We start from the raw sequence: 9515 nt of genomic DNA, 5'->3' as shown, positions 1-9515 counted from the left end.
TGGGTCTTCCTTCACAATCTCCCAAAATTTTTCGTGCTAAAAAACGTGACCGGTCTCCACATGATATTGCTCCATCGCCGCTCTATAAATGTCAAAATCGGTCGCACCACATTGCTTGTGCGAGGAAAGCTTGTTGTAGATGGAATTGAACTTGGTGCACTTCTTGCTTATTTGAGTCCATTTTCTACTCAACATGTCGTGATTGCGGTAATTTTCATCTTTATTCAAAAGGCTATGAAATTTCCCGATCACGGCTTCCCAAAAGGCAACTCTTCGCATTTCGTTTCCTTGCGTTGGATTTGTTGATGTTCCACACCAAGCCAACGCCAATGTGTACTACTCGTCCGCGGTCCACCATGTTGGAGGTTCGTCTTCCGATTGCTCCACAACCGCTTTTCCTTTCCCATTCAAAAAAAAAAAAAAACAAGATTTTTTTTATTTTTTTTAGTTAACTCAAGTTCCGAAAATAATATTTTAAATTTTTTTTTTTTGGAATTTTCCATTTATTTTACATTTTAAAATTATTTTTTAGAATATGTACAGTGTAATATTCTATTAGAATATTTCACGTATTTTAAAAAAAAACGGGATTTTTTTATTATTATTATTATTATTATTTTTTTAATTAATTCAAGTTCCGAAAATAATATTTAAAAAAAGAATTTTTGGATTTTTTCATTTATTTTGCATTTTAAAATTATTTTTAGATTTGGTCTTACGGTCTCACAAAATTAGAATGGTCTCAAATGAAGCTGAACCTATATATATATATATATATATATATATATATATATATATATATATATATATATATATATATATATAAGCGTACAGAGGTAAAAACATTCAAAAAATAATTTTTTTTTACATTTTTGACCGTTTTACAATGGTTGAAAAACGAAATGTATATGTTGAGCCTCGAAAAAATAGCCGTTTTCAAGCGTTACCATGGTAACGTGCAAAAACGCCACCCGGGCGCGGTGTTCCAGGCGTTATAACACCGTGTTTGGAGGTCACGTCATAGTAACCCCATTAGGCGTTGCCCGCTCCTAGCCGTCTTAACGGAACCAAAAAAGGTACATTAATTTTTTTAACCTTGCAAAAAAAAAAAAAAAAGTTAAATTGAACTTAAATATGTCCATTTTTAACCAAACACTTTTGAGATTGTTAGTCTATATTTCCTAACGATTTTTTCCTACTACAAATCCCATTTTTATAAATAATACCTATACGACGATAACCTATTAAAAAAAGTAATTATGATCTTAGTTAAGAATATGATATTCCAAAGATTCCTAAAATAACAATTGATGATTGGTTTTAATTGGGAGGAAGGGCAGATGTAGAGATTGGGCTGAAAATCTTCAAAAAGTGGGTGTGAGAATCTTTTTGTAATGATGCCAATGTATTGATATCGTGAAGGGACGAACAATTTAAACCTGACATAGTATAATTTTTTCCTGAATAAAATGAATGTTCATTTCGTTATGTTTGTATGTTGATGTTGAATGAGTTGTTAGAGTTGTTTGGCAAGTAAATTGAACTATACTGTCATAAGAGACAAATGTGGCTTGTGTGACCATCATATAGTTTTAGTAAAAGATTTTGTAACTGATAAGTTCTAGCAATGACATTAGTCATTCTTCAAATATATTGTTTGACACAAAATATTTGTCATATAAGGTGGGTTTTTCCAACTAAGCTAAAATGTATGGTAAAGTTTTTACCTATGAAAAATTTGTCATATAGGGATAAATTGTTACAATTTTTGTTGGAGTTTACCTATGAGAGTTGGTCTTGGTTTGTTAGCCGAAGTACTTTGCTTCCCATGGTTCTTCATACTTGTGATGACCTTAAGATGATGTAGAGTTCACAATGTGTTGACAGGAGGCGGTTGAAGCTAAAGTTGTTTCTTGTATATTTGATGGTGTGGGGTGTATGGAGAGCTCGGAATGATTTAGTTTTCAAGAAAAATTGGTGCTCTCCCTTAAAATGATGGGAAATCATGGACATGGAAGTCAAAATGGTGAAGCAAAGCCGTATACCAATAGTGAAGGTCAGCTGGAACGCCAAGCGAGGACCCGAATTCACTTGGAAGCAGGAAGACCAGATGAAACATAAATACCCACAACTTTTCCTCTAGTTGCAAGAACCCGTTCAAGATGTAAATTTCAGGACGGAATTCCGTCTAACAGAGGGATGATGCGACAACTGGAAAATTCTGAGTCAAGCAAAGTCTAAAGGGTTTTGTGTATAAGTGTACCCACAACGTATATATGTTACAATAAAAATCAATGAAAGCCAAGAAGGCATCAATTGTATGATTCAATATATATATATATATATATATATATATATATATATATATGTGTGTGTGTGTGTGTGTATGTGTATACTTTGAAAATCATATTCGTAATAAACACTTGAAAGTCAATAAGATGAACCAAGATTTTCGAAAATTCCATTTGTATTTAAAGTGTTTCAAGCCTATAACCGAAATCATGCACAAAACCGAGAACCCCAAGACCGAGAAGCCTCCCAAGGCCGAGAACCCCTCCCCCTTAACCGAAAATCCATACGGAGGAACACCACTCGAACCAAAAATGCCTTGTTTTGAGAGTTCTCGGTTGGGACCGAGGACCTTACTTCTCAGCCTCTATTAGACCGAAATCCTCTCTTGTTCTCGGTGGCACCCTTGGACCGAAGACACATGTTCTCGGTTGATGCATGGGACTTCGGCTAGAGGATAAGACAAGGAAAGTTGACTTAGTGAGGTGATGGATGCATTATTTTCCCATAAAAATTATTATCCAACATATAACCATGTTATATCCCTCAAATAACCAAGTAAACATCCCATCCATCTCTTCCTTTTATATCTTCGGTCGAAAGTAAAATCCCCTACCATTATCATCTTATTTCATCTTCAACTTCCTTATTCTCTCAAGAACAAGCTTAAGTTCTTCCAAGAACTCATTTCCTTCAAGTGACCCTTAGATATTGGTAAGCATTTTCGTGATAACCAAGCATTTCTATACATTTTTATGTTAGTTTCATCATATTTACACACATTATTATGTGTTAAACCCTTAGGATAATAACATTTCCAAGAGGTTCATCAACTCCATTCAAGTGTTTAAGCTTGGAATCTTCATGTCATCTCTTCAAACAACCCACATTGTCACAACTAGCAATTTTTGCTAAGAAATTCTATCTATGTATGATTAACTCCCAATGTACCTTGTAATTCAAAGTTTCATGTTATGCATGTTATTCAATTCAAAAGCAACTATTCGAATCAAAACTCACTTGTGAAGCCCAAAAACCTAATTCAATACATTTCACACACTCAACTTTGGGTGGTAACCCTAATTTTCCCGGTTCAAAACCCCTTTTGGGCTAGGGATCATTTATTGGACCTAATGGGCCAATAAACCCAAAACTTCATTATTTTGGGCTACGAATCCTCATTTGGGGCCTAAATGGACCCATATTCATTAAACTATAACATTTTGGGCCTTAAGACGTGTTATGGGCATTATTGGACCTAAAATGACTCACTTCATTTTCATGGGTCTTAATGGGCCGTGAACAACCTTCTTGAACTTAAATGGGTCAAAAACCCATTATGTTCACCCTTTTGGGCCGTAAACCCATAGGAGGGCCCAATGGGCCGAAAACTTTCATATTGGGCCTTATAATTTTGACTATTATCAAAACTAGCTCAAACACTTCTTTTCTTTTAATTATTTCTTTCTCATTCTCGGCATATATATATATATATATATATATATATATATAAAAGAAATTTATTTCAACTAAAAACCTTGACACCTCATAATTGTATGGTGGTTATCCATACAATTAGCATCACAAACATCTAGGTTAAGTCCCCAAATCCTCCATGTAATATCCAAGATTAACTCTCTCTTCCCTCTTCTTCTAGTCTCAGCCGAGAACCCCAACACCACCCGCACTTCTCTCATTTCTCAAACACAAAATTCCTCCAAGAACTTCAAGAGAATCCTTCCATTCCCTCTTTAAAATTCGTGTGTGCTAGAGTGTGTTTCAACAAAGTTTTCATCAAGTCATCTCTTTCGGTAAGTTACTTCACACTTGATTTGGTTTACTTCATCTATATGCTAAGATCTTCTCTCAAAACCTCACCATCTTCGTGTATGCTCCTTAGAAGCCCCATAAGTTCGAGATCTACTCAAGGGAGCTTGCTAGGGCCGAAATCTCTCTCATTCCTTCACCAAAAACCGAATTCATCAACCCAAATTGAGTCCATACCTCTTATTTTCAGTTTTTACTATGTTTTGGGGGAGGGTACAAGTTGCATCGTGTAGATCTATGTGTTTATGCATGTTTATGTGTGTTTTTCATAATATTTCTTGTGATTATGTGTTGAAAACTTCATAAACTCAAAAGATAAACTAAAACATGATGATATATGTAAAATAAAACACTTGATGCAACTTATGATAAAGTTGAAAGGATAAAAACATGTTAAGGATGTTTGAAACTAAGCAAAGTTGTGTAAAGGGCCAAAAGTTGACAAAATAAACAAAAGTGAGGATCTTCTTGTTAACTCACGGTTTTAAGAGGACTAAAAGAGTAATTTTTATATAAAAATGGGTCTTTATGATATTCATGGTTTTAAAAGGGTCAAAAGTGTAAATTTTCACAAATGGGCCTCAATTTGGGCTTTACGGCATCATGGGCTAATTTTGGAAAAAATTTTACTTTTGTGGACTGAATTGTTATTTTGTACAAATTTGGGCCAAAAATGTTATTTTTCGGATTTATGGGCTAAAAATGACAGTTTTATTTAAACTTGGGCCGAAAAAGATACTTTCTATGCATTTGGGCCGAAAATGTTATATTTGACATAAGTTGGCTAAAAATGTTATTTTATTTGATACAAGCCCTTAAATGTAAACTTTTGGTCTTAAGGGATTTGAAATGCCATTCTTACCAAAAAAAATGTGCCTTAATTGTAAAGTTTGGGTTTTATGGACCAGGAATGTCTTTTTACTAAAAGTGGGCCTTTTATGTCATTTTGGATAAACAATTGAGCTTAAGTGATCAACGTAATAACAAACGGAACAAATACACCACTTACACTTTTAAATTCAGGCCCTTGTGGTCTAATTTCATGTTTATTAGTCCTGGAATATACATTACATGTTGTTTGGGCCTTTGTGGCCCATTTACATGCTTGTTGGGCCTAATAAACTAAAAACATACATGGAAACCATATTACTCTGTGCAATTTAATATTCGTGTAAATTCAGTTAAGGCTCTTGTGAGACATTTCGTTTTGACACCTATCGAGTGTACAACCATAGCTTGTAGTTATAACCATAGTCTCCTGGAGGGAGAGGGAGAGTGTAACAGCCCGGAATTTCAAATATTAATATAATTATGATTGGGGGTGTTTTAAGAGGGGACTCGGCGAGTAGGGGCCTAGACTCGCCGAGTAGGATCGCAGACTTGGTCGCGGGATCGCGACTGGACTCGACGAGTCCAGATATGGACTCGGCGAGTCGACGCTGTTCAGCGGAAACCCTAGCCGTTTGGTTTTGGAACGTATATAAGGCACTTATAGGCCGTCATTGTCCGTCTTTAGTCGACTGAGAATAACCCTAAGCGGCTGTGGGCATCTAGAGCAAGATTGAAGGCCATTGGTGATTTGAAGAGATTGTGGTGCAAGGAGGAGGGGAGTCTTGGCTAAAGGAACTGCAAGGGATTCGAGTTCTGAGGTTTGGGGACACAGAGAGTGCGTTATTCAGGTAATATTTCGGATCATTTCTGTTATATTGATGTGCGTATGGATCTAGGGTTTATGGAACCCATTTGGTGATTAGATGGATTATTGCGTTGTTACCCAAACGAATATAACCCTGTATTAGGACCTTTAGAGGTCCAGAAGGTCCCATGTTTGTGTATTTCGGAACCATGCGTATCTCAGGAAGCAGTTTGATCGACTGCATGGCATGGACTCGCCGAGTCTGATGAACAGACTCGGCGAGTAGCTTGAAGATTGACGGGGACTCGTCGAGTTGTTCTTCAGACTCGGCGAGTTGAGTCGGGGTGGCCCCGCGATTCTTCCAGGAGTAACTCGTCGAGTAAAAAGGGGATACTCGACGTGTAGAAAGGGTGTCTTAAGGAATCGGTGAGTTAAGGGCGAGTGGACTCAGAGTCGTTGAACTCGGCGAGTCTTGGGGTGACTCGGCGAGTTAGGTCGCGGGTTGAGTGAATTTCTGAGCATGGGGACTCAGCGAGTCTTAGGGTTGACTCGGCGAGTAGGGTCAGTCAGGGGTTGACTTTGACCTTGTCTTCGACCAAGGATTGACCAGTGGTTCCAGGGGTATTTTGGTAATTGTTGTTTATCGTTTGAGTTCAGTGCATTGGTGGCTATCCAGAGGTGGAGATCGTATCAGTGATCGGAGCAGCTTGAGCTATTTGTTCAGTTGGCAGTTTCGAGGTGAGTTATCCTCACTATATCGCTAGGGTTTATGGCACCAATGCCAACCCTTTTATCGGATGGAAATCCGGGTAGTTGTCAGTTGTTATATGTTATGGGCCGGAAGGCATTACTATGTGGGCCGGAAGGTCATGGCCTGGAAAGGCGTATGTATGCATTTAGTATGTTGACTGATTCATAGGGTAATGTCATGATAGTGACCGGCTAGACCGGTGTCTTGTTAGAGTAATGCTATGATATGTAATCTGTTGATCGATTATTGTCTATGAACTGCTATATGATTATTCGTGATGTTGTATATACATTTTATGCTTATGGGCCGGAAGGCAATATATGTTATGGGTCGGAAGGTAATATGTATGGGTCGGAAGGCAATATGTCATGGACCGGAAGGTCAAGGCCTGGAAAGGCGTATGTGTGGTTGGTATTCTGGGGGTATCTCACTAAGCTTTCGGGCTTACAATTGTGGTTTTATGTTTCAGGTTCTCAAGAGTCTGTGGCAAGGCAAAGGCGTGATCGTACCGTTCCTCGCGTTGGTGTTTTATGATATGAACCTGGGAAAATACTTTGTTAAATAATGTATTGAAAACATTTTTGTAACAACGTGATTAAAATGAGTGGTTTTTGAAAAGTTTTAATTGTTTTGAAATTTTGGGTGTTACAAGTTGGTATCAGAGCCTTGGTTTGAGTGAATTGGGGAAACATTCGTGTGACTCCAGTCTCAAATCGAGGAGGATTTTAAAATGAGAAATTAAAATGGTTTTCAAATTTGGTAAAAAGAGGACGCGGAGGTACGATCAGCCGGAGCCAGTAAGTAACCCCAAGATACCATACATGATATTTGTTTATTTGAGCTTGATAGAACAGCATGCTAGAGTTAGGCTAGGGATCTTCAGGAATTCATGATAATGTTGCCTGATATGTGATGCCTGTAGCCTAGGGTCCCTTATGGGATGTTCTCAGTGTTCCTCTAGTGGTGAGGGTTGATAGTTGTTATGCATGTTCCCTAGGGTATTGTGGTAGTACTTCATACAAATATGGGTAGGTGTGGAAGGTAGTATGGGCCCGTACTACTGAAAGCACAGGACCCATACGCGTATCAGGGAAACCATGGTCTCTAGGGTAGGGTTGCGAGAGTTGGATCCCAGGATTTTGGGAAGTGTCTGAGATTGGTAGGGTGTCTTCATTATGGAGATCTCGAGGCATGATGATAGTGGATCCGGATCAGGATCGGGAGCTGGAAAGCGAGTTCCGGGTGGATCAGTGCCGTCAAAGGTTATCGATCGGACGAGCACGAGCGAACGGGATGCGAGGATTCGTGAGATCCTGCGTGATGGGGTTGCTGCCTTGTTTCGGGCTGAGTTGCCGGAGTTGTTTGGGTCGATCAAGACCGCCATGATTGAGTATTTCGATGAGCGATATGCAGCTCTCGCAGAGACGGTTGCCGCGGCGACTACAACGGCTGTAGCAGCGGCAAGGGGAGGAGCTAGTCGGGGTTTTCAGTGTCGGGACTACTATTATACGAAGCCTCCCACATTCGATAGGGTTCAGGACCCGATTGTTGCTAGGAGATGGTTATCAGACGTGGAGGGGTATTTCTCCACGAGTTTATGCCCTGCTGATCAGAGGGTGAGGTGTGCTCTGAACCTGTTGAGGCTAGGAGCGAAGGGTTGATGGAGATTGACTATGAGGTCATTTTCCGATGCGCAGAGGGCTGCGGTTTCATGGGATCAATTCAGAGAGATGTTCAGTACTCGCTATGTTCCGCGGGATGAAAAGGAGAGATTGGCTCGGAAGTTCCTTGAGCTGAAGCAGGATTTGGAGTCGGTGACTGAGATCACCAGGATGTTTATTGAGAGGGCAATGTTTTGCCCTAAGTTCGCTTCGGGGCAGGCTCAGATGTCCTGATATCTTAGTATGCTCAAGAGGGATATCAGACAGTTCGTGTCTGCGCAGAGGTGTGAGACCTCGTTGGAGTTGCAGGAGGCCGCCATGTGGCGAGAGTTAGAGGTTGAGTTGCAGTTGCGTGAGCTGAGGCAGGCCCCGATGCAGTCGCAGTCGGCGCCGAAACGGTCCAGGACCGTAGATGTTAGAATGGGGGACCGGAGCGGCCACACTTGTGGGAAGTGTGGGAGGGATTACACCAGAGTTGCTGGTCCGGTGGTGCATGCCGCAAGTGCGGATAAGAGGGGCATTATGCGCGGGACTGTCGGCAGTCAGTGCCGATTCGGGATTCGAGGATTTGTTATCATTGACAGCAGATTGGACATTTGAGGGTCAACTGTCCACAACTTTCTGCAGGACCGGTGCAGGCTCTAGCATCGGCCACCTTGAGGAGTTCAGAAGGAGGACAGGATGGAGCGGAACCCCAAGGGCTCAGGGTCGTGCTTATCTGCTTGCGGCAGAGGGAGACGGAGCAGTGCCGGAGACAGCTGCGGGTATGATGCTTTCTTGATGTCTTGATTAGCTTGCGTTGATTGTGGCGTATTGGTTGTGCTGGTAGTGTGGATTTCGATGCGGTATTCGTTGTTTCGCGGGTTTGGCATGGTTATGGATTGGTGTTTCAGGTTTTCGCTTTGGCATTCGTTGTTCCCTGATGGTTTGATATGGTTATAGTTTGGTGTTTTGGTGCCGGTAGCCTTGTGCGGTTTTCAATGTGGTATTCATCCTTTGGCAGGTTGTGGGTTTGGTTACGGGTTATTGTTGGGAATTCCGTTGGTTATCGTTCGTGAGAGTCGATAGTGGTAATGCGGCACTGGGTTGAATGTCGGGTAGCATCTGCAGTCGTGGAGTGGATAATTGAAAGACCGGATTCTTTTGAGTGGGTTGATCAGGGAGGAGATGTGTTTTGCTGAGGGTTGCTTATGCTTGTGGGAAGCAGTCAGTGTGTAAATGTTCTCTTTGTGCAGGATTGTTCTGAAAGGTCGCTAATGACGATCGGTGGCAGTTAGTCAGTGCTTTAGTGGGGGAGAATTGGAGAATTCTCTGGGAGATCGATGAGTATGTGAGGATGCTTAGCTGTTGG

This window comes from Lactuca serriola, chromosome 4 (assembly GCF_051521515.1).
Source record: "Lactuca serriola cultivar US96UC23 chromosome 4, Lser_US96UC23_V15, whole genome shotgun sequence".
Lineage (NCBI taxonomy): Eukaryota > Viridiplantae > Streptophyta > Magnoliopsida > Asterales > Asteraceae > Lactuca > Lactuca serriola.
This window is presented reverse-complemented; position numbering follows the sequence as displayed.